This window comes from Octopus bimaculoides, chromosome 8 (assembly GCF_046866305.1).
Source record: "Octopus bimaculoides isolate indiv1 chromosome 8, ASM4686630v1, whole genome shotgun sequence".
Classification (NCBI taxonomy): Eukaryota; Metazoa; Mollusca; class Cephalopoda; order Octopoda; family Octopodidae; genus Octopus; species Octopus bimaculoides.
The window spans coordinates 61,046,563-61,072,384 of NC_142935.1; the positions used below are offsets into that span (position 1 = coordinate 61,046,563).

At 34.5% G+C, this 25,822-nt stretch overlaps 1 long non-coding RNA gene across 1 annotated transcript in view; it reads left to right on the plus strand.

The window, feature by feature from the left end:
* Positions 1-25,822, plus strand: part of LOC149134427 (uncharacterized) — an 89,505-nt gene that overhangs the window by 22,244 nt on the left and 41,439 nt on the right. Inside the window, exon 2 of the long non-coding RNA XR_016242772.1 lies at positions 13,850-13,892. This is a non-coding gene — a long non-coding RNA (uncharacterized LOC149134427). The remainder of the gene's footprint in view (positions 1-13,849; positions 13,893-25,822) is intronic.

Genomic DNA, 25,822 nt, shown 5'->3' on the forward strand with positions numbered 1-25,822 from the left:
CGACTAGATAAGGATAATAGCGAGAAATGTACCGTGCCAACCGTGAAACACGGCGGCGGAGGTGTTATGCTTTGGGGATGCATGAGTGCAGCTGGTGTATATGTGTGTTGGGGTGGGGGCTCACATTTATTGAGAGAAAAATTCATTCAAGGCTTTATTACGGCATATTGCAGGAAACCGTGTTGAAAAACATCAAGGAACTAGGAAGACATTCCATGTTCCAATATGATAATGACGCTAAACACACTTCAAATATGACGACTAACTTTTTATCACATTAAAAGGTAAAGGTATTGCCTTGGCTTACCATGTCACCTGATCTAAACCCAATAGAACATCTGTGGGTAGTTTTGAAAAGGAAGCCACTCAGTTGCTAGAGGCTTTCAAACCTGTGCTTGGCATTCTAAATCAAAGCAGCAGTTTAGTTCATGGAGAAAATTTTCAATCACCTGACGCACGAGAAATTTTGTGTCTGTTGGCAGTCTTAAGCATTGCAATTCTGGGTAAAATATTTCATCAAATGGAAGTAGGTGACTTCCTCCAGGCGTGGCTAACATGAATAGCTAAGTATTTGGGTTAGGGTTAGGGTTAGGGTTAGGGTTAGGGTGGAGTAGCTTAAGATGCACGGTACTTTGCTGTAATTACACAATTCCTGGCAATACAATGAATTAGGATGAAATAAAGTCCGGATCAAATCTCTATCTGGAATCAAGAATGCGGTCATAGATAGAATGAGTATCTCTTAACTACAGAGAGCAGAGAGATACGAGTTTTCATCAAACATATGGCTACAATCAAATACATATACGAATAAAATAAATTACATATATACACCGTGTGTGTGTACATGTGTGTGTGCATGTGTGTGTGTGTGTATGTACGCACATATACACGACATTGTGTGTGTGTGTGTGTGTGTGTGTGTGTGTGTGTGTGTGTGTGTGTGTGTGTGTGTGTGTGTGTGTGTGTGTGTGTGATGTATTGGTATCCGGAAGACCCAAGATGGCAGGTAAAGCAATGTGAGTGCTACAGGAGGACCGTAGTTAGACTCTCGGTTCGATTATAATACGTGTGAGGAGTCTAATGCGGGTCTGGTGTGAGCAGGAATATGTTAAGTAAAATGAGACAGCAAAGCCAAGTCTGTGTGGAATTTATAAGACATTATTTATAAAGAGAAAGGCAGTCTTATTGCTGTTTCTGGGATGTTAGGGATATCCCTTCATCACAGACGATATAAGAGAGTTAACTAGAGGGAAATATTAGAGTTCAATATAAAGTGTGAAGACATAATTTCCATGTGCTGTTCATTCAAACAGCAAATGGAATTTATGTCTCCACATGAACAGCACATGAAATTGATGTCTCCACACTTTCCATTTGTAATAACAAAATATGAACTATCGAAATCTATATACCATGGACAAGAAGCATTTCTACCCATTCTACACAGCACTTTCCTTAGATAATGCAACTGCAACTGTAACATCCCACATAAATTTTTATTTTTATTTTTTTTATTCCCTTTATACTTCCTATATCCATCATTCTCCCAAATAACTCCTTATATTGAACTGCAATATTTCCCTCTAGTTAACTCTCTCATATCGTCTCTGAAGAAAGGATATCCCTAATGTCCCAGAAACAGCTGTTAGACTATCTTTCTCTTTATAAATTTCCTATAAATTCCATACAGCCTAGGCTTTGTTGTCTCATTGTATTTAAGATATATAGTTATTTACATGTGTGTGTCTATGAAACTCTGTGTGTCTCTGTAACTCTGTGTGTGTATATTTTCATGTGCAAGAATAAGTATATATGTTATGCATGCCTGTATAGGATATATATATATATATATATATATATATATATATATATATATATATATGAATTAATGTGTATACACAAACAGACATTATGCATTCATTCATTCTTTTTTGTCACTATAAACTGCGAAGCTAATCTCATAACTCAACTAGTTGACGCGTTACAGATAACATCAGACAACGTTAGTTTGTGGTTATTTAATGTTTACCTTAAGAAGGTCATGTGAATGACAACACACATGATTTACACTGCTCGGCTATTATAGGTTGACAGGCAAATAATTTTAAATATTTTGTTTTGTTTTTCTCGCTATATTCCGCGTCTAAATACCAAAGAGGTTCCCTTTTCTACACATTATGAACGATATCATATAGTTGTGGCTCTCATCCTACATCGCGATATTTGAAAGTGTTTTCAATCATGGGTTGTTGTAAATATGTGTACATATGAGTGTGTGTGTATGTGTGTGTGTTTGTGTGTTTGCTTGACGGAGTATTAGTAGTAGTTTGAATGCTGGATACTATACCTAACTGTCTTTGTTCCAACTCGTTGCTCTATGAGTTCAAACATCTGAGAGGCCAACGTTTCCTCTGGGTGTCGAATACAACAATGTTGCAAACCAAAGAATAGGATTAACTGAAGTTTTAGAAGGTCGGCAGAATATATTGGGGCCTGTTAACAGCACCGGAGACTTCACTCATTGGAAGCTATATCAACCTATGTCGTCTGACTTTATTTTGAGTAAACATCGAGAGTATGTGGTGAAACCATAATAAAATGTTGGAATTGTATGGAACAGATATGTCATTTTAATTTTTGTCAAAATACCAAGAAGTAACTGCGCAATCATTTGGCTAAATTCCGCACATATAACAACCTCCTGTCTTAAAAAATATTGAATGAGAATTGCTCAATGTAGCCACTGAAATAAAAGGCAAAACATCCATGGAGTATAGTTTTGTCATAGATCTGCTTAATCAGTTTTGGCCTTTTCCCAAACAAAAATTAGATCTATTCCATCTCAATCACAGATTTTTAATTAATTTTTTTTAACTGAACAGTTTGAAACTCCGAATACTGGTAGAATTTCTCACGTAGAACACAGTTTACTCTGAACGTTTTTGACAAAATTTAGTACTTCAGAAGCTATTTCGTGTTAAAGTTGTCGTTTTGGGGGGTAATTTCAACCAATCAACGACGTGTATTCGGTTGAAGAAAATTACTGCTCTTTACGATAATAATCGAAGAGGAACAACTTCTGGGTCATCTCTACTAAATGTCACCACGAGTCCACAGCTAGCTTTTTTGTTGTTGATGTATATGTAGCTTCAAAATGCCTTATTTTACAACTATGAGATGTATTGTTATTGTCATGATTTTATTTTACTATAATCGACAACAAACACATTTCGTCAATACAAAAGTTTATTAGATAAAAAATTAACATTATTAAAATATGAAGGTAAAACAAAACAAATAGCGGCTTATCCACCGTAAAATACGGTAATTGTAGTGGCAGTGACAAGTTCGCTCGCTGGTTGCTAGTTGATAGTGTAGAAGGGAAGGAAAGAGTAAGGAATGCACGGTGATGACTAGAATAGAACAGAGTGGTGACATTTGGTAGAGATAACCCGGACGTTTTTCCTCTTCGATTAATATCGCAAACTGCAGTAACTTTCTGCAACCGAATACACGTCGTTGATTGGTTGAAATTACCGAAATACGACAATTTTAACACGAAATAACTTCTAAAATACGACATTTTGTCAAAAACGTTAAGAGTAAACCATGTTCTACGTGAGAAATTCTACCAGTATTCTAAGTTTCAAACTGTTTAGTTAAAAAATAATTAATTAAAAAATCTGCGTTTGAGATGAAATAGATCTCAAAAATTTACATATAGAGCAACACATGTTGAAAATAACATACGTAGACTCACGTTCCATAGTTACGACATAGGAAACATTGAGGAGATGAGAATAATATTACAGAAATGTTACAGTCGCCTATTTAGGAAAATAATGTCTATTTGCAGACTACTATTGCAATAATGTGCATGCGTTAAATCTTCCGAGATTTTTATGAATCTAAATGTTAGTACATAAAAAAAATTATATAATAAATATATAAAGTCTTAGCTGCCATTTCTTAAGGACTAGTACAACCGCAATCACTTCATCCATCAAATAACATCATAACCAATATTATAATTACGACAAACTACCACAGTTCTTAATCCGTGTGTGTGTGCGCGCGCATATAAATACGTTTCTATATTGCGATTCATTGGCGTTCATTTTTCTCTTATTTTACAAGCCCGGCCATCAACACACCTCTCCTCTTTCTATTTTTCTCTCTTTCTTTCTTTTGCCTGTCATTCATCCCTTGTTTTCCCTCCTCCAACTTTCTTTCTTCCATTTTCTCTGCTATATACTCTTCCTGACAGACATCAACCAAAAGACTAACATACACACACGCACACAAACACAACATATAAAAGTTTATAAGTGTGTGTGCGTGTTTGTGTGAGTGTTTAAGAACCGTTTCGTGCGTACAAAATATCCAACTACACACGCAATCTTCTATTTTCTTTGAATAATTATTGTATTCTGTCAATTGACAAGAGGTTGCTGGCACAATGCTCAGCTCTCCTTCAATTTTCTGTGAGAAAAGGAACATAACAATTGATCCTCTACGACAGTATAGTTGATTTTGAAAACGAGAGAAGTAAAAAAAAACCCTAACAAATTGACTTGTAGCCCCTTTAACTACAACGGAATGATGTAAAGGATGCAAAGTTTACTTAGGTGGAAATTGAACTCGGAGCTCAAATATTCGGAAATCAGAGCGCAAAACTCCGACACTCAAATGACTCCGTCATTCTTTTTACTGTTAGAGCCTATTTTAGAAATTTTTGGTTTTGTTTTTTGACGACTTTGGAGTGACGGTATCGATAGTGCTGGAAAGCCATGACTCATCATATCACACTGGTGTTACAATTTTATGTTGATAATTTGAACAAAAATGAACCAAGAGAAATAACTCAGTGGCCTGTATTTGGACAACATTAACAAATACAGGCATATCAAATACCTTATAACATACATTCTTGATTTATTAACAGTGCATCCGTTTCTAGATAGTATGTTATAATTATCAACTTCAAATAGCATAACCATGTGCGAATGGGAGAAAACCTCAAGAATTCTGCAAAGTTGATATGACATTAATCAAAAGTCAGAGTTATTGACTGATGATAAAACAGCAAACGTGGACAAATGTTTCTGGCTTAATAGTCGTCAGCACGACAATTGTTTAACTTTACCTGTTGTAGCCGAATGACTTCAACAAAATGGAGCTGAAAAAATAAAAAAAAAAGACCTAAGCTTGCTAAGCGGCCCTTTGCAAGAATGCATGAACTGAGTTGTGCTACGTTTCCGCTGAATTCAAATGTATGTATTGTCCCGAATATACAGAGATGTCCCCTATGACACCTACCTATGATGCTGCAGAACATCGTTGTAAGGTGAGAGAAAGAGAGAGAGAGAAAGGTAGAGAGGGGGAGAGAGAGATAAAGAAAGAGGGAGCTAGTCCTCAGTTTCAGTTGATTAGACTGAAACAACGTAAACTGATGTGTCTTCTTGAAGGATGCAATGCGTTTCCTGTTCCAGGAATCGAACCTAGGAATTTATGATCGCAAGTTTAACGCTTGATGTCCTTCATCATAAGTTTGCTCAACTGGGAAAATCGTATGGCTAAATAATAAGCAATAACATTGAAGCATATATAGGTGAGTGTGTGTGTGTTTATGTGTATTCCTATACGTATATACGTGTGAGTGTGTGTATTTATATACGTGTGGGTGGGTGTGTATGTATATATACATATATAATTGTAAATATACTGTTTTGTATCTTTACTTACTATTATTGATATTTTTTTATTTTTATCTTCCTTTTACGTCGACCAGTGATATTGTTTGCGTCTATTGTAAAAAAAAAATATCGAGATAAGGTAACAAGTTCAATGAGGTTATCGGAGTATAAAACTTAACTGAGAATTCTATTGTCCTATGGTCTACACACATACACACGCGCGTGCATACATATGTTTGTATGAATACATACACACACACACACACACACACACACACACACACACACACACACACACATATATATATATATATATATATATATATATATATATATATGAACTCAACGCTTTTTTTCTTATTCTGTCTCTATTTCTTCGAATTCCTTTCTATCGAAGAGCGTGGGCTCGAAACGTAAACGACTTTTGCATTTTTCCCGAGCGTCAAACTAATACACTTGCTTGTTGTTCTTACGCCTGTCTTCGTCTTTGTTTTTCTATAAATTTCAACTATATATATATATATATACATACATACATATACATATACACATATAAATATTTGGTAGAGAACATATATTATAGTACTCAATACTGAATATATGTAATTATTGATTTGATTCAGGTTCGGTCTTTTTCCTGGCTGGATATATGTGGGTAGCGTGTTACTACCTATAACCTTAGATATCCACAAGCTTTCAATAGCCTTTCAAGTGCTTACAACCCTCCTGATAATCTTTCCTGTCTCTAAGAGACAAACTTTCTGTAGAAGCTCTTTGGGGCATTTTATTCCAGTTGTCTTCAACCATTTGTCTATATTTTTGCTCAGAGTTCCCAATGCACCAATTATTATTTATTATTATCGAATTTCAACCATTGTGCCTTTAGTAGAAATTATTATTATTAGTAGTAGTAGTAGTAGTAGTAGTAGTAGTAGTAGTAGTAGTAGTAGTATCATTGTTGTTGTTGTTGTTGTTGTTGTTGCTGCTGCTGCTCCTGCTGATGTTGTTGTTGCTGTTGTGTTTTTGTTGTTATTATTAATGTTGTTGTAGTCGTCGTCGTCATTGTTGTTGTTATTAATCTATAGAAGTGACTCAAGGGCTTAGAGTTTAAGGCATGGCAATTACCAAACTTTGATAAGTGTGATTCACGAAACTCCAGACTCTTGAACAGTAAAAGAGAAATGCTTTCAACTATGATTCTGAACCTGACTCTGCGTATAGAAAAAATTATGTTCATTAGCATTAAATGTTTCACAAGGGCTTGACCAAAAAATGGGGGTATAAAAGAGACAGCTGTAGAATACTGTTCTAGTTAGAAATATATATTTACTGTCTCTTGCTAAAATTGTTTCTTACTGCCACTACAGATAAACCTAGACAGTTTTGCCTAATATCAGAAATTCCAAGGTTGTTTCCCAAGTAACTTCCACTGGAGCACACATCATCAAACAATGAGTATCAATTCCAACTTTTAGAACAAAGTCTATCTTACCACAAGGTCGGATTACTTAATCTCCTCCCACATGAGGAGATTAACCGCATTTTATTCAGCTTGAAGATTCAGGCTCACAAGAGAAGCACCGTCTTTTTAGACACATGTTTTGACTTGATCCTGAAATTTCAAGTATTATTCCATGGAAAGAAAAGCTATGCCAGACGTTTCAATCTTGCATTGAAGTCTGAAACCATCTTGGAGTTTCAAATTACAATTGCTGAGTACCAGAGGCTGTCTGAAGAACGAGCCAAAGCTAAACAACAATCTCATTGCTGTTGCCGTGAACACAGAAAATCACATGACAAAATATCGATATTCTGAAGTGCAAAGACAACACTGTCAAAATAAATATGAATTAGACACATAGACCGTCTGATGTGTATTATTCTATTCTTTGTCAATTTTGAAGATGAATATCATTTCGCAAAATCTCAAGCCGAATAAGATACTACACAATCTGTCTAATGCATCAATTTTTATTTGTCCTGTCACTTATAAGTTTGAGAGGATTTCTTCAACCAATGTGCTGCAAAGTATATATATATATATATATATATATATATATATATATATATATATAAGGCTGTAAAGCATATACAAAGCTGCAAGACTGTAAAGCATATTTGTCGGCTGCCAAAAAGATTGTTTCTCTCTACTGTGCTTTCAGATTTTGTACGCTTGAGATTATCTTCTATCTTTATAACGCCACCATTCGACCTGGCATTGAACATTGCTGTTAGCTTTGGACTAGTTTCTCCTCTGAGTGTTTTAACTTCCTCGATCGAATTTAGAATCGGGTTGTTAACCTGGTCGATCCTCTTCTTTCTACTGAGTTGGAGTCTTTGGCTCATTGCCGAAATGTATCTTCGTTGAGCCTTTTCTATAAGTATTTCCATAGTCTTTAACTTCATGAACTTTCTAGTCTATTACTCTCTGTCGACACCTTTAAACGTATCGCTCACTTCTTCCAAGCGCATCGTTTCCTCTTTCGCTTCTTCTGAGTTATATGTCCTTTTTATTCTTATAGCTTCTTGCTGCTCTCGAACTGCTGTTCTCTGGAACTCACTACCATCTTCTTGTCTTTCTCTAGTCTATGAGAGTCCTTTAAGCTTTCTATCACTTAGCATCTTTTATATTTGTAGGTCCCTTGCTATCCTCTTTCGTAGTCCTTTAGTTTCGGACAAAATCGTATTAGAAAATCTGTTTCAGCTATGGCTCAAGTATCACGATGACTTTGCAGGTGATTTCAAGCGATAGGCTCAGCAGATAGGCCGCAGCATGGAAATAAAGTATACAGGTAAAAAATCTATAATGCAGCTTTCATTGTAAAGCGCATAGATATAAATGGCCAAATACTTCAGAAATACAACCACCTTCATGTCAATCTTACCGAACTCTATCTAATAACAGAAATTTCGAAGCCGTTGTATAAATGTTGAGACATAAATAGCATATGTCAGCGTCAGTGAACCTAAACTCACTGAAGAGAAGAGTTAGTCTATTCTATTTTTGAAAGGGTTCAATAAAACAATGAAAAACATAAATTTGCTTCCTTGATGCTCATGGTGGAACTAGAAAGACATTTCCGATAAGGTTAGCGCTTACTACACTTCGTCAGCGTATAGGAAACGAGAGAGTCAGACAGAAAGACAGACAGACCAGCAGAGAGAAAGACACGCACTAAATACCGTAGCTTCAGCGAAACAGGAAGAATATATTGCCTGCTTGTGAACAAACAAAGGAATGATTGAAACTGCATGATATTTTACAAAAGAGATGCAAGGAGAGAGAAAAAGAGAGAGAAAGATAGATTCAGAGTGGCAGAGGAAGAATTAGAGAGAGGGAGAGCTAAAAGATGGATGGAAGACTAAAAGAGAGAGAGCCAAAAATAGATTATTTTGAAATAAACAAAAAAAGAGGAAAATAGACAATGAAACACAGAGACAAATGGACAGACAAAAGACATAGAGAACATATACATAGGAAGACATGAGCAAACATATATACATGCATACATATATATATGTATACACATATACACACATACACCCACATATATATAAACACACACAGACATATACATACATACATACATACATGCATACATACATGCATACATGCATACATGCATACATACATACATACATACAAGCACAGAGACATGGGTATGTATACAGAAAAATGTACGCAAACATACACACCGAAATATATATATATATATACATATATATATATATATATATATATATAGAGAGAGAGAGAGAGAGAGAGAGAGAGAGATAAACAGCTACCCATAGGATATATATATATATATATATATATATATATATATATATATATATATATATATATATATATATATATATATATATATATACTTAGATAGATAGAAATATAGATAGATAAATAGACAGACAGACAAACAGACAAACATATAGACAGACAGACAGACAGACAGGCAGGCAGATATATATATATATATATATATATATATATATACACACACAAACACATTTACACACAAACACGCACGCACACATACACACACAAACGCACGTACGCACGCATATACATGCAACGTATACATATATACATGTTTGCTGGGATTCACACGTATATATATTCATATACATATATTCATATATGTGTATATATATATATATATATATATATATATATATATATATATATATATATATATATATATATATATGTATATATATATATACATATATATATATGTGTGTGTGTGTGTGTATATATATATATATATATATATATATATATATTATGCGTGCATATATTTGTACTATACATACATATATATGAGTGCGTGCGTGTGCATAGTTATATGCATATTCTAGTAACATTATTTTTATGGTAACGATATATTAAATCAATGTCTCTATGTAATACAGAAGACCGGAGAACATTTGCTCTTCCTGACGGATTAGCTTTATTGACGCTATTCCTCATATCCGCCTCTTCAATCTAGCCATCTATCTTACTCCGAACATACTCCCCTCTTCCTTCCTCTCTTTCGCTCTTCTCTTTAGCTTTGCAATCTTCTCCGAGTCGGTCTTTATTAATACTAGAGAAGCGAAGCGCTATTGTTTCGGTCAATAGCCAAGCTGTATCAATCAATTGGAAGTTTATGAGAAGTGAACGTTACTGCTTAGTCACCTATGATGGAGAACATAGCGATTATGACGTTAACATAGTCATGTCTATATGCATCTGCTATTTAGCATGTTTGTATTTATATACACAAGCATGTGTATAACTATCTACTCATCTGAGTACTTTTCTATACATGCATATGTATGCGAGTGTGTAAATAAATATGTATAAACATGTGTGTTTCTGTGTATACATACATATATATATATATATATATATATATATATATATATATATATATATATATATATATATATATACATGTATGTGTGTGTGTAAGGGCGAGTGAGAGAAGTATAATATATATACGTAATTATATAAATATATACGTTTTGTGATGTGTGTATGTATGTATGTATGTATGTATGTACGCGTGCGTGTGTGTGTGTACGTGTGTGCGCGCGTGCGGGGGTGTCTGTGTGTGTGTCTGTGTGTGTCTGTGTGTGTCTGTGTGTCGTTGTCTGTTGATGATTATGAAAATGATGCTTGTGACAGCGTTGGATATGACCTGTCAAGTCAGCTGAAGACGACGATGATAATCATCATCACCATCGTTATCATCATCATCGTCGTCATCGTCATCATCATCATCAGCAGCAGCAGCAGCAGCAGCAACAGCAGCAACAGCAGCAGCAGCAGCAGCAGTATGGCAACAGCATCTCCAGCAGCGAAAGCAGTATTTTCTGCACCACCACAACCACCACCACCACCACCATGAATTCAAACGATTACCTACACTCAATACGAGTCTACCCTTCCAATTGACTTGTTGTCCAGTCAAATATTTCATTCGGACAGCTACCTTTAATCTCTTTTGATATCAGAGTCGAAGTGCAAACTTCAAGCAAGACAGTTATATAAACCTACCACTACTTTGATCAATGTCTTGGTTTCGGTTCAGATCAAACATCGTATCGCCTTCTGCTGGCAGTTTCTCTATCGCTTGTTGTATTGCAGACAGCAAAGCAACAATGTAATTTTGTAATGAACATTACTGAATGTGGTACTGCATACATTGTATTAGAATGTTTTACTGTAAAACAACAGTTTCGAACCTGGAATGTGTTGTTATCTTAGAGTCTGTAAATTTTGTAATAAGGGTTTGTGAGCTATGTCCAGTATATATAAAATATGGAATGATGGTGAAAATGGTTTTCTTGACAGCGATGGCTATAACATGTCCAGTCTGCTGAAGATATATAACTTACAATATAGAATATTTAGTTACACATTTGCATCTTTAATGTTTTACTTGCTCCATTCATTGGACTACAAATGTATTGGAGCTCTGCTGGATTTCGTTAAACAAATCGACCTCAGTACGTGCTTTGCAAACGTCTGGCGCTGACTCTGTTGGCCTCTTTTTTGCTGAGCCACTAAGTTACGAGGACACAAACAATTCCCTATTGGTTGTAAAGCGTTGGTTGTACGCACACACACGCGCACGCACACACACACACACACACACACACACACACACGCACATGTATATATGCAATGTGTGTGTGTGTGTGTGTGTGTGTGTATACACACATACATATATACAACAGGTTTCTGTTAGTTTTTCACTTTCTATAAAATCTACTCACAAGGCCTCGGTCGGCTCGGGGCTATACTTAAAAATTCGGAATAGGTGTTACAAGGGTGTTTAGATGAATGCTATAGATGCTCTGACGATTCTGCCAAATTGTCATAATATTAAAGAGCTTAATAATAATTTCCCACATATGTAATGGGGCGGAAATTTGGATGGCGATATCAGTTTTTGACTGGTACTTTAATTTAAAGACTCTGAAAATAAAAGAAAATCAACTTCAACGAGATTTCAACTCAGAACGTAGAGGGACAAAACAAAAGATCGTTCACTTTTTTCAACAACCTCTACTGATTTTGCCATTCACTCTAGCAACAGACTGAAATAATGCCACATCTTATTTTAGCATCATTTCAAAGAAATAAAATTATATCGCTGAAACGAAACTGTAAGCAGTTTCATTCACATGCAAACACAATTTATTTCTTCGATTAGACGTCCATTGCAATCTCATAGAAACACCATTTCAAAATAAGTAATTTAATAAATATAAATTCTTCGGCCTCATTATGCGGTATACAGTTCCAATTAGTGGTGAAATCTCTGTGGTCTTAACCGTTACTAACAAATTGTATAGAAAGACAGTATCTAGAGTCTGTTCGTAGCTTTGTTCGTAGCTTTCAATATAAAACATTTTTAACTGTAGAATGGACACAATACAATTCATTCGAGAATAAGAGATTCGAAATAAAGCAACTGTTGTTCGGTCATTCTGTTATACTACGGGGACAATTCTTCATGAAAGATTTCAACGTGGTAATAGAAAAAGTTTTGTTTTCAACAGCGTGTTTCTTGCTTAAATTTATTGAATGTACTTGCATCAGGTGTGGGAAGAGGCATATAAGTCAATGTGAAATTACAATAAGTGCTAAATTGTAGGATGAGGATGTACATAAATTTTGTACACGTGCTTTAATACTAGAATAGATAGCTTGACTTCAGCAGCAGATGACGAATTACATATGAGTTATGCTCGCGTCCTTTAATGTGTCCATCAAGTGGAAGCATTGCATACAGACTGTTTAAATCCCTTAATGTTTTGATCATGTGAAACTATAGCGTACAGACTGTTTAAATCCCTTAGAATCGAATACTTAACATAAGTAGAAATAGCAATAAAATATTGGATAAACTGAAAGAACGTATTAAAGCTGATGATTTCCTCTCTAAACTTGTTCTTATCCATTATTTTATTTATCAAACCAAAGTGTTTTGGGCAACATAGCCTGATCATTATGACTATACTTACTCACAAATAAAACATTCCCCTACTTAATCCATATTGTTTTCATTTTATTCTCAAATGGCATTGCTGTTATAGAATTATCACTTTTATGTTTATTTACATGAGAAAATTTATTCGGTTAAAATTATTTATATGAATACATATATATACAAAGTCTCATTCTACTGAACAAGTTCATAAGAGTCGAAGCATATCCGTATTTTCGAGGCGGCGTTTATGTAATCAAGGGCGGAAGGGCTCACCTCTAAACGAGGCACCAGATCGTCGCAGGGTTAACCTCCAGCTGCTGCTGCTGCCATCATCCATTTACACCTTAGTAAACTTGAGTAACATGAAATCAAGTGATTTAAGCAAAGATATATAGTGCCACCCGATCTGAGAATCGAAACCACGACCCATTGATTGTGAGTCCAAGGCACTAACAATGAGCCTACGCGCTTTCACATAAATATACATAACTTCGAGATATATTCCATTTATTCTTACTTGCAATAACGTTTAGTCTTTCTCTATTAATCAATACTTTTGACGCTTTATCTTGTGCGATTGTCTGTTGACGCTTTTGTTTCATGTTTTTGTTTCTCTCATCTTATTTGCCAATAATATTTAGATCATTTTCGTTTTTAATTTTTCAGTACCGATGGTTTAGTTTTGTGTGTCGCACATTCCTGATTCCAGGTATGTAATTCCACTCCTTACTGATGATTATTTTTGGAATATCTCGTAATACAGATGACATTTACATAGAAATTTATTTCAGAAATCGTAAGCCCTAATTTTTCAATAACTCCACTGTGCTGCTTTACAATCCTTTGAAGGCATTTACAATTATAAAATGCAAACGCCTAAAACATTATCAGCTGATCTGACAGGCCGAAATCAATTGGATGTTCTTATTAAAAGCAATGCTATTATTCTATATTCATTTGATGTTTATTAGATAAACATAAACTACATTGCAACCGGAGGGAAAGAAAACAAAAAGAACTGTAAAATTCATTCTCCTTTTGGAGAAATCTAAACAGAAAAGAAATTTTGAACAGCATATATAAAACGTCGCCTCACTAGAATTAAACAGAAATGCGTAGTCAACCTTGGTAAATAAGTAAATAAAATCAAATTAAAGATTCCATTTCATTTATTGCTATTTCTTCAAATAAATTTAAAGAATTATAAAATTTGTGACAAGTAATTACATTTTACAGGGAATTTGTAGAGTATTTCTTTAAAAAATGGTTTTAACTGGAATGGAACAAGTACCAAAATAATAAAAGTTTATAAATTATATATGCACTTACATGCATATACACACATTTACATACATATACATAACCTTGAATGTATGTATGAGTATGTATATATGTTTATATATACATACATTCATACACATAAATACTACATATACACGGCCGCAGTCAAAGGACTGAAACAAATAAAAGAGTAAAAGAGTATACATTCATAAATGCATACATGTGGAAGAATGTATATGTATGTATTTGTGTATACACACATTCACACGGACACATACAAACACATATGTATGTGCATATAAACACATTCTCTCTAGCGCTCTACATCTGTTTCTATTTGCCTCTTTCGCTGCTTCTCTCTTTCCTCTCTCTCTATCTCTATCTCTATCACTCTCTTTCTTTATCATGCAAGTCACTTTTCTTTTGAGCGCGCGTGTGTACTCATGTGTGATCGTGTGTTTGTGCACGCGCGTGAGTGTGCGTGTGTGTGTGTGTGTGCGTGTGTGTGCGTGTGTGTGTGTGTGAGTGTGTGTGTGTGTGTACGTGCGTGCGTGCGTGCGTATTATATTAACTTAATTGAAAATTGATTAGTTATTTTTATTTCTGCGCGAACGAGATTTTGCATACACACACAAATACACACATACACACATCACACACACATTACACACACACAGACACAAGCAGACACAAGCAGACACGCTTACTTACTCTATGTGTATGTGTGTATACATGTGTAATGTATGTGTGTGCGTGTATATATATATAGATGCGTACATATGTATGCGACAGCAAACGAGAAAAGTTTATATTAAAATGTCGATCAAATACAGAACTATTCATAGTTTAAGATAGATAAACGTAACACGGTAACTAGAGTTTGGGTTTGATACATATCCCTTTGATCCGAACGCTTGATGCGATTATAGAAAATAAATATAAAGTATCTCTCTCTCTCTATATATATATATATATATAAATATATATATATATATGTGTGTGTGTGTGTGTGTGTGTGTGTGTGTGTGTGTGTGTGTGTGTGTGGGTGGGTGGGTGGGTGGGTGTGTATTATATATATATATACATATATATATTATATATATATATACATATATATATATTGTATATATATATATATATGTATATATATATATATATATATATATTATATAAATATATATATATATATATATATATATATATATATATATATATATATACATATACATATTATATATATATACATATTATATATATTATATATATATAATATATATTTTATATGTATATATATAATATATATATATATATATTATATTATATATATATATATTATATATATATATATATCATATATATATATATATATATATATATATATATATATATATATATATATATATATATATAGAGAGAGAGAGAGAGAGAGAGAGAGAGAGAGAGAGAGAGAGAGGCTATATTAAATCTCTGAGCGAGATGTAAACAAGAGCAATACAGAATACAAGCCTGGCGTCCTATACGGGATAGCGCTACTGGAGATTATAGCCCCAGGAGGGCATCTCTTCTAGCTGGCTAGCGACACACATCCTGTGTCCGATTAGTATTTGCGAGAAGAGGTCATCGCTCCCAACCCTAGCCTCACGTGATACACACGGACTCCAGTTACCAGTTTCTTTATTATAGGCATAAAGCCTTAGTATAGAAAGGACATTACAAGGACAAACATGGGGTACATAAAATGATTTACGAATGAATTATGAGGTGCGAAAAATTATGATGATGAAATGGTTTTTCTCCCCACAAAGTAGAAAGTTCCATTTTACTGCTTTTTCAATTCACTCTGTGTCGTGTTTACCTAAAAAAATATTTAGATCTGCAAAATTTACCACGGGTGGTAATTCATCGTATCGAACTCGACATGGTGTGTTGTCCACTCTGCTTCCGAATATCTCTGTCAGTTTAGCCGCCCTTTCGTCATCCAGCAACACTGCTTTCAGGTTTTTATTCTCCTCCCTATCAACCAATCCCACTCTTATTACTCCTTTCATTTTTGCAATTCATTTTTCTATTTCAACACTTTTCTCGTACATCACTATCAGCCTTTTATGTTTTCGTTTGAGTAACATTCTCTCTTCATTTTCTGTCGTTAGTGCTGGCATTTCTATTTCGTTCTGTTGCTCGCCTTTCAGTTCTTTCCGTCACTCCTCTTCCTTCTTCAAAAAGAAGGCTCCTGTTCCTGTGTTCGATCACCCGTTGCTTCATTTTCTTTTTCTTTTTTCCTTTTTCTCTGCTTTTCTTTTCTTTTTCAGTGGGGTTCACTATTTTCTCTCTCTTCTCTACCTCAGTGAACTCTGTTTCTTTCTTTGTCATTACATTTACTTCTTTCTGGCACTCCACCTCCTGTTCGTGTTTCTGGGGACACTTTGCCTTTATGTACCCCTTTACTCCACATTCGAAACATATTGGCAGTCTGCTCTCCAACATGATTCTCAATCTCGTTTCGTCGGGTAGGATTATTTCTTCCAGGTGATCGAGTCGGTACCTGTCAGACAGTTGAAAGCATCTGAGCAGGTCTCTGAGGCATTTGCATTCCCGTCTATTCCTATCTCTGCCTACGTAGTCTAGATGCGTGTCCAGAGTAGCATTCCAATCCCCCACTAAAAGTAAAGGACGAGACGTTCCTAGGAATACTTCTAGATGTCGAAAGAAATCCGGCCGACTTGTTAAAGGCGGTTAGATAGATAGATAGATAGATAGATAGATAGATAGATAGAGAGACAGAGAGAGAGAGAGAGAGAGGGGGGGAGAGGGAGAGAGAGAGAGAGAGAGACGCCACGGAAGGACACAATAGAATAAGCAGGTCAAGAGGAGGCCTGTGGGACATAGAGCCACTAAAGAGGTCACAACGTGTGACGAAAGAACTTTGACAGAAGTGCTCCATAAAAATAATCCGAGTGAAAACTAGAGTGAATATCTAACAAATTGTACGTGTCTTTAATTGGCAAAAATAACTATGCCCAAACATAACGTTGTGTGTACGTGTGTGTATGTGTGTGTGCTTGTGTGTATGTGTGCGAATGTTTATGCGCACGTGCGTGTGTGTGTGTGTGTGTGTGTGTGTGTCTGTGTGTCTGTGTGTCTGTGTGTGTGTGTGTGTGTGTGTGTCTGTGTGTCTGTGTGTGTGTGTGTGTGTGTGTGTGTGTGTTTGTGTGTGTAAAGTGAGAGAGAGTGAAAGAGAGACGAAAGTGTAACTAAATGATTATGATTGCTTCACAACCTAATTGGTGCCTGATTATTTACCACTGCGTATTGGACAAGTATATTCAATATAGCTTGGGAAGGTTTTCGAATTAAATTTGGTAGATGGAAAGCTTAGAAGTGCTTCGAGTGAACTTTACATGTAATTCAAAGATTCAACCGTGTCACATTGGTTCTAAGTAAGAATTCCTTTAAGTGTATACGTGCCAATGGCATAGTCAACCACTTTGCACGTTAGTTCAATGGGATTCCCAACCTTGAGGTGTGGGGTTAAATAACACTGCGTGACACCTTCGGAATATGGCTGTGGTAAGAAATTTCCTTCCCAGACACATGGTTCCAGGTTCAGTCTCACAGCGCGACACCTTAGGAGAGCGCCTTCTATCAGATTCTCTGGTCGACTAGGGTCTTGTGAGTGGATTTAGTAGAGAAAAATTGTAAGAAGCCTGCCATATATAGAGAAGGGCCTCTCTAAAGCCATATACTGCAACTTTGTAAGGTTAAACAATACACATAGATAATATATTTGATATTGATTCTCTTTCCATTACTAAAGTGCATCTAGCACTTCCGTAACGGAAAGGTGGTGTAGTAAACAAACAGATGTATTAGTTTAACGCTGGGGAACTGAAAAAGTATTTAACGTTTCGAGCCTACGCTCTTCCACAGAAAGGAACACAGAAAGAAACAAGGAGAGAAAATAACGAAAGTGTAGTGGCTAGCAATCTATCATATATATATATATATATATATATATATATATATATTTATATAAATATATATATATATATACCATCTGGTTGAACACTGATGAAGAATTAGGGGCATTCTCTGTCTGCTTTCCGTCTTTATGAGCACCCAATATACGTCTTTTACTTTTTGTTTCTGCATTTACTATACATCATCTTTTCACTGATCATATATATATATATATATATATATATATATATATATATATATATATATCCACTCTCAAGGCTTTGGTTGTGTCGAGGCTATAGGAGAGAAAACTGCCCCACGCCATCATGCGGTGGGACTGAACCAAAAGTCATGTGGACGTGAAGTGCACTTCCTATTACACAGCTTATAACTGCGCCAAAACAAATAACAAATAATATAAAAACTAATACAATATATCACTTTAGCACCGTACAGCAGTATCATATACTTCTACATAACACAAACAGAAACACAGAAACACAACATTACCGAAATCATGCACATATTCAATCACATCTTAATATTATATAACTTGAATTCAACCAGCTACTGATTTATAAACACTACACGAACACCTAAACAAATATTGATTAGACAAAAGACTCAACCACAGCACGTTACTACACACCAGCACTTACAGCGACATATATTAACTTTACCAAACACGTGGCTTTCAAATTTGGTCAGAATATGCACGTCACACACACTCACACACATACGCGCTCGCACACACAGAAACAGACACACACACACACACACACACACACACACACACACACACACACACACACACACACATACTGATACTGACACTAATATCAGTTCCTTAATGATGTGGAAGGAATGCAAAATACATCGATCTGACAATTAGCTATGCTAAGCATAAAAAGCAACACAGAATTGGACGCCAAGAAGTACGGCAGGGGAAACAACGAATAACAGAAAAATAGGCATTAACCAAAGGCGGTACTGTAACATGGCCATCATCATTGGCCAAGACAAGCTAAGAAAAAACAAAAAGAATGTTTGTGTATGTTTGAGAATATATATATATATATAATTATAGGCGCAGGTGTGGCTGAGTGGTAAGGAGCTTGCTTCTCAACCACATGGTTCCGTGTTCAGTCTCACTGCGTGGCACCTTGGGCAAGTGACTTCTACTATAGCCTCGGGCCGACCGAAACCTTGTGAGTGGATTTGGTCATATATATATATATATATATATATATATATATATATATATATATATATATAACTTTGGATAGAGAAAGCAACAGAATAAAGGAAGAGAGAAAGATTGGGGAGTTTTTTCTCCTTCATAACCTTTTTGTCTTCCCTAAGACAGCTCTCTCTCTCTCTCTCTCTCTCTCTCTCTCTTCTTATCACACACACATAGATATATATATATATATATATATATATATATATATATATGTGTGTGTGTGTGTACATATATATGCATATACTCACATATTATTTGTATTATATATATATATATATATATATATATATATATATATATATATATATATATATATATATATATATATCATTAGAAATATAATATTTCTAAATATCTAAGAGAGATTTAAGCAGTAGTGGAGCGATAAAGTTGTAGTATATTGTCAACTTAATGTGACAATCCCAATAAGGGAACACACTACTGCCGTTTAGCCCTAGGAAGCTGGACCGCTTCCTGTCGGCCTTGACACAATTACTGTGTCCTTAAGTTTGCGAGGGGGAGACAAGCTCCTCCACCCAGCCTAGCCAGCATTCAGGGACATGTTTCTGAGTCTTTGCTCGTCATCAGCCTGAAGTAGCTTGCCAGCTGGATAGAGAAGCCTGTTTCGCCTTCGCAAACTTATATAAATCATAGTGAAGTTTATTCACTGATCAGCAAAATTAGAAATATAATATTTCTAAATCTGTCAGGCTGATGACGAGCAAAGACTCAGAAACATGTCTCTGAATGCTGGCTAGGCTGGGTGGAGGAGCTTGTCTCCCCCTCGCAAACTTAAGGACACAGTAATTGTGTCAAGGCCGACAGGAAGCGGTCCAGCTTCCTAGGGCTAAACGGCAGTAGTGTGTTCCCTTATTGGGATTGTCACATTAAGTTGACAATATACTACAACTTTATATATATATATATATATATATATATATATATATATATATATATATATATGCGAGTAAAAATAAATACAAAAAAAGGTGGATTTTTTTGTATGATTGTGTATAGAGGAATATATTATTTTGCTTAAAAGAGTTCCAACACTGTCTGTTTTTTATGTTTTATTTATATTCCTGCAGAACTAATGTGGGGTATAGAATATGGAATATACAATATATATTGTATATTATATTATATATTGTATATTCCATATTCTATACCCCACATTAGTTCTGCAGGAATATAAATAAAACATAAAAAACAGACAGTGTTGGAACTCTTTTAAGCAAAATAATATATATATATATATATACATAGATGCCTAGATACATACAAACCTACATACATAAATATGTATATATATGTTTGTATGTAGGCATGTATGTGCATGAATGTGTGTGTCTCTGTGTGTGTGCACGCACGTGTGTGTGTGTGTGACAACAAAGCACTGTATTTCCTCCTTATCGCACAAACTCTTCTATCTCTCATTTCCTTTATTCTTACAATTCTTTCTCTCTCCGACGTTTTCACCTAACACTGATCGTTCTTTTTTCTTTCTCTCTATTTACGTATCTCTCGTTGTTTGCATCAGTTTACCTGGGTACCCATTCATCTTAGTATTGTTCCATCTATTTATCTCTTTCAGCCTATTTTTATTTTCGCTTTCCCCTTCCTAACCTTTTTGACCACCCTAAGACAGCTCTCTTCCTCTGTCTGTCTGTCTCTCTCTTTCTCTCTCTCTCTCGCTCGCTTTCTCCCTCTCTTTTTCTGTCTTTTTCTCGACTGCCCGCATCTCTTTCTTTCTCTCTCTTCTCACAAGGCGCGACATGGACTTCTTGTTTCTCAAGCAATCCACCTTTCTTAATTAATTGTTCCACTGATCAGTCATTTATCTAATTATTTATTTATTTAATTATTTATCTATTTCTTTCCTGATTTGCGTAATATTTCATAATTATTCCGAAGACCATGGCGCACAACTTCGCTTATTTCACTAAGTCAAAAGAAAGTCTTTCTATACGTACATTTATTCGTATCATCTTGTGTTTATTCTATATCTGGCCTTGTTCACATGTTTGTTTCATTTATTATATATTTTTGCCCTGTTGTTTTCATAACTTGTCTTATTTACCGTTTTGTCATCGTTCATCTACCATATTCACTTGTTTATACTCCAACGGCATAAATTGCTGACACCATCAAAATGAATAATATTGTTGGAAGGTGACAAAATTGTTATGATAATTCGTATTAACGAATTGACTAATAATAATGAAAGAAGTTAAATAGAAACAGTGCAAGTGTTTATCATTGATGTAATGACCTTCACGAGATACAACACAATTTAATATTTAACAGCTTAATAAAAAAATATATCTAACAAAGACCTCTAACAAAGTATCGCCAAATTAACCTTCACTTGCTAAAATAAAATTTGAAGCTGTTTCTTTTTTGTCAGCTAATCTAATCGTGGTCCAGACAGTGTCATATGCAAAAGATTATTAATGCCCATGCTATTTCTGTGTTTTGTTTTAATAACACTCATGGATGAGAAAACAGTTTCACAGATTTATCTTGAAAATTGAAAGAAATAATCGAAATGCTCTCAGAGGAATTTCAGTAAGCTTAAGTTATTCTGTTTTAACTTTTATTCAAAAAGAACCAAAGTTAAGTGGTGGTGTTGAAGTAAATTTTTATTCATATGTCAGTTGGCAGCTACAACATTTTTATGTGCCATATTGATTCTTATGTCAATAACATGAACGAATTTCGGATCCAGCCATTTGTTTTCCAAGGGTAATCTGTTAAGAAGTAACGTTTTGAAAGGATATAACTTTAATGACTTCCCTGACATCAGTGGTAACTACGGATAGCAGATAAAACTGTAATAACAATCTCTTGACACTCAAATTTTCCATGATTTTAGATAATTTTTTTAGTTCAAACTTGTCTGTCACTGTAAAACACGATGTTATCTCTCTCTGTATTGAAATGTTGAGATCATTAATGATACCTCAGATAGCCAAAAGAAAAATGATAGTTAGCTAGCCAATTCACATCTGGAAATAATGGTTAGTGATCCAGGTGTCTGGAAAGTTTACTCGCTCATTTGGTTGTTCAAATACTCTTGGTAGGATTTTTACATTTCATAACAATGGTAGGTCGGCATTTAATAGTTGTTTATATTCTGTATCCACATTATCATATAACAGTGAAGGTGTAAACAGTCTTGAATTTAGCACGTTATCTTTTACATGGTCACAAATTTTACAACCTCGCTTATTAAACACTTTTTCTTTCTTTTTTTTTTTGCAAAGCATTTTCGATCAAATAAATTATCGATTTGCATTCTACAGGGTGTTCAAAACGTCTCTCCGCAGTAAGTATTTTATTGCAAAATAAATATCGATAAGACTATATATAAGACTACAAAATATAAGACTACAAAATAATATATTAGACTTTACAAAACGTCTAAAAAAACTTTATAAGAGGTGTTGAAAATGTCGTCCTTCATTTTCAATACATAAGTTGACTCTTCTATACATGTTTTGAAATACATCTTGGAAAAAATAATTCACTGCAGAGAGACTTTTTGAATACCCTGTAGGATAAGCGCCTTGATTTCAATAGCCACAAATAATTTGCCGCCCTATCATTACATTAATGCAATCAGAACATACACCTACACAAAATTTAGATCCTGCATCATTTCTAAACGATGTAGCTATGCACACACTTGAACGGCTCAGAACAGGTTTTTCTTGGTCATAAAGTTGGAGAAAATTATTTTTTTGAAATCACCCAAGGCTCAAATTTTCACATTCATTACGATAACCATATTATTAACGGTTGTTCTTTGATCAAACAGAAAAAGAAAATACTTCGCGAATTTAGCATGTTCTATATGTTGGTATTCCATAGTGCTTGTCAGATTTTGGATTCGTCGAGCTCTGATGCGATTTAAAATGGTACTTGAGCTAATTTTTTTTAATGCCTTCTCACCTAATAGATAGATAGATAGATAGATTTAGATATAAATATAAATATGTATATATATATATATATATATATATATATATATATATATATATATATATATATATATATATATATATATATACACGCACACAGGCATACACAACTGGCTACTTTGAGTTTGCGCCTACCAACATCACAGCCACACATGCTCTTAATATGTGTGTGTGTGTGTGTGTGTGTGTGTGTGTGTGTGTGTGTGCGTGTTATATCTATACTTATGTAATATATTTTAACATATATACATATATATATATATATATATATATGTGTGTGTGTGTGTGTGTGTGTGTGTGTGTATACATTATATATATACACACAAATATATAACTGCTGGATGAATCTATTCTTTCTGATATTGGGATGAATGGAGTATAAGGGCATTGAGTCAGAAGTAGGTGCGGGACAATACTGATTAATAAACGTTCAGAGGCACTATGTATATGTGGGTATTAAATGGTTAAAAGAATATATAATGGGAAATTTCTTTTTTCGTGAAAGGGTTTTAAATATTATGAAAAGCATGAAAATAATATAAATTCGTAAAAACAAACATGAAAGCAATGCACGTTACGTAAAAAAGACATGGAGGCAATATAACTTATGTAAACTACATGAAAGCAGTATAATTCTGGTAACAAAAATGTTATAATATTTGATGTAATGAAATGGGAATGTTTAGTTGTGCAACTACTATTGCTGTCGTTTATACATTTATATTATATAAACAAAAGTCACAGGGAAAAAAGTTATTGAATTACAGTCAAATGATATGCAAGCATTTCATTGCTGTGAGTGGAGATTATTAGAAGAATAGAAATATAATAGGAATGCAGCATTGTACATATATATATATATATATATATATATATATATATATATATATATATATATATATATATATATATATATATATATATATATATATATATATATATATATATATATATATATATATATATGTATGTATGTATTTATATATTGTAAGTATTAATATAGAGATGCGAAAAGGGAAATTATTGTGGTAATATAATGTAATAGCTGGAGATATAAAATAAAAAGAAGGAATGTTGCAATTTCGTTGATAGAATAAAATTCAAGCTATAAATTAAGAATTATTGTCTAAGGATACAATCAAAAAGGAGAAAATATCTAGGCGTAGGTGTGGCTGCGTGCTGAGAAGCTTGCCTCCCAACCACATGGCTCCGGGTCCAGTCCCACTATGTTGCACCATAGGCAAATGTAGGGCAGACCAAAGCTTTGTGAATGGATTTGCTAGACAGAATCTGAACAGGCTTTGTTCGGCCCTTTCCTATGTGTTTGGGAAGCAAACTTCTTACCACACAGGCACATATACGCCTCTCTGTGTGTGTGTGTGTGTGTGTGTGTGTGTGTGTGTGTGTGTGTGTGTGTGTGTGTGTGTGTGTGTGTGTGTGTGTGTGTGTGTGTGTGTGTGTATGTGTGCGCGTATGTGTATATATATATATATATATTGAAAGAACTAATATAAAGATGCGAAAAGAGAAATTATCGAGGAAATATAATGTAATATCTGGAGTTATAAAATATAAAAGATAAAATGACGCTATTTCATTGATAGCATAAATTTTAAGCTATAAATTTAGAATTATTGTCTAAGGATCGAATAAAAAAGAGAAAATATCTATGGCTGTAATATCTAATAAATTATTTGTGCGTTAACAACACTTTGTATGCATGTTATATAGTTTGTTTTACTTGAGATTATGTCGACAGATTTATAGAATTGCGTTATGTAATAGCAAATGTAAACACTTTCTCAGTTTATACAATATGTTCGTGGACAGTAAAAGGCGGATCAGCCAAATTACGTTCAATCTTACGCTGATATTTCGTCAGCGATTGAATATCCTCTTGACACTAACATAGATCAATCAGTGTCTCACTGCAGATAAACTTATTAGAATGTGAATATACATGAACCCTCAACAGACGATTGAACTTCATCTGGCTGAACCCTATTTTAGTGACCACAAATATATTGGATGAAACGACAGTGTGACGACGTTCTCTGGGAGACTCTTGGCGTCGACGAAAATGAACTGGCTAGTCTGTCCAGGAGGACTTTCAGGTCGAGAACTATGATGGATAATTTCCATATGTCCTTAGCTTGTCAGTGCTACCGGAGCGGG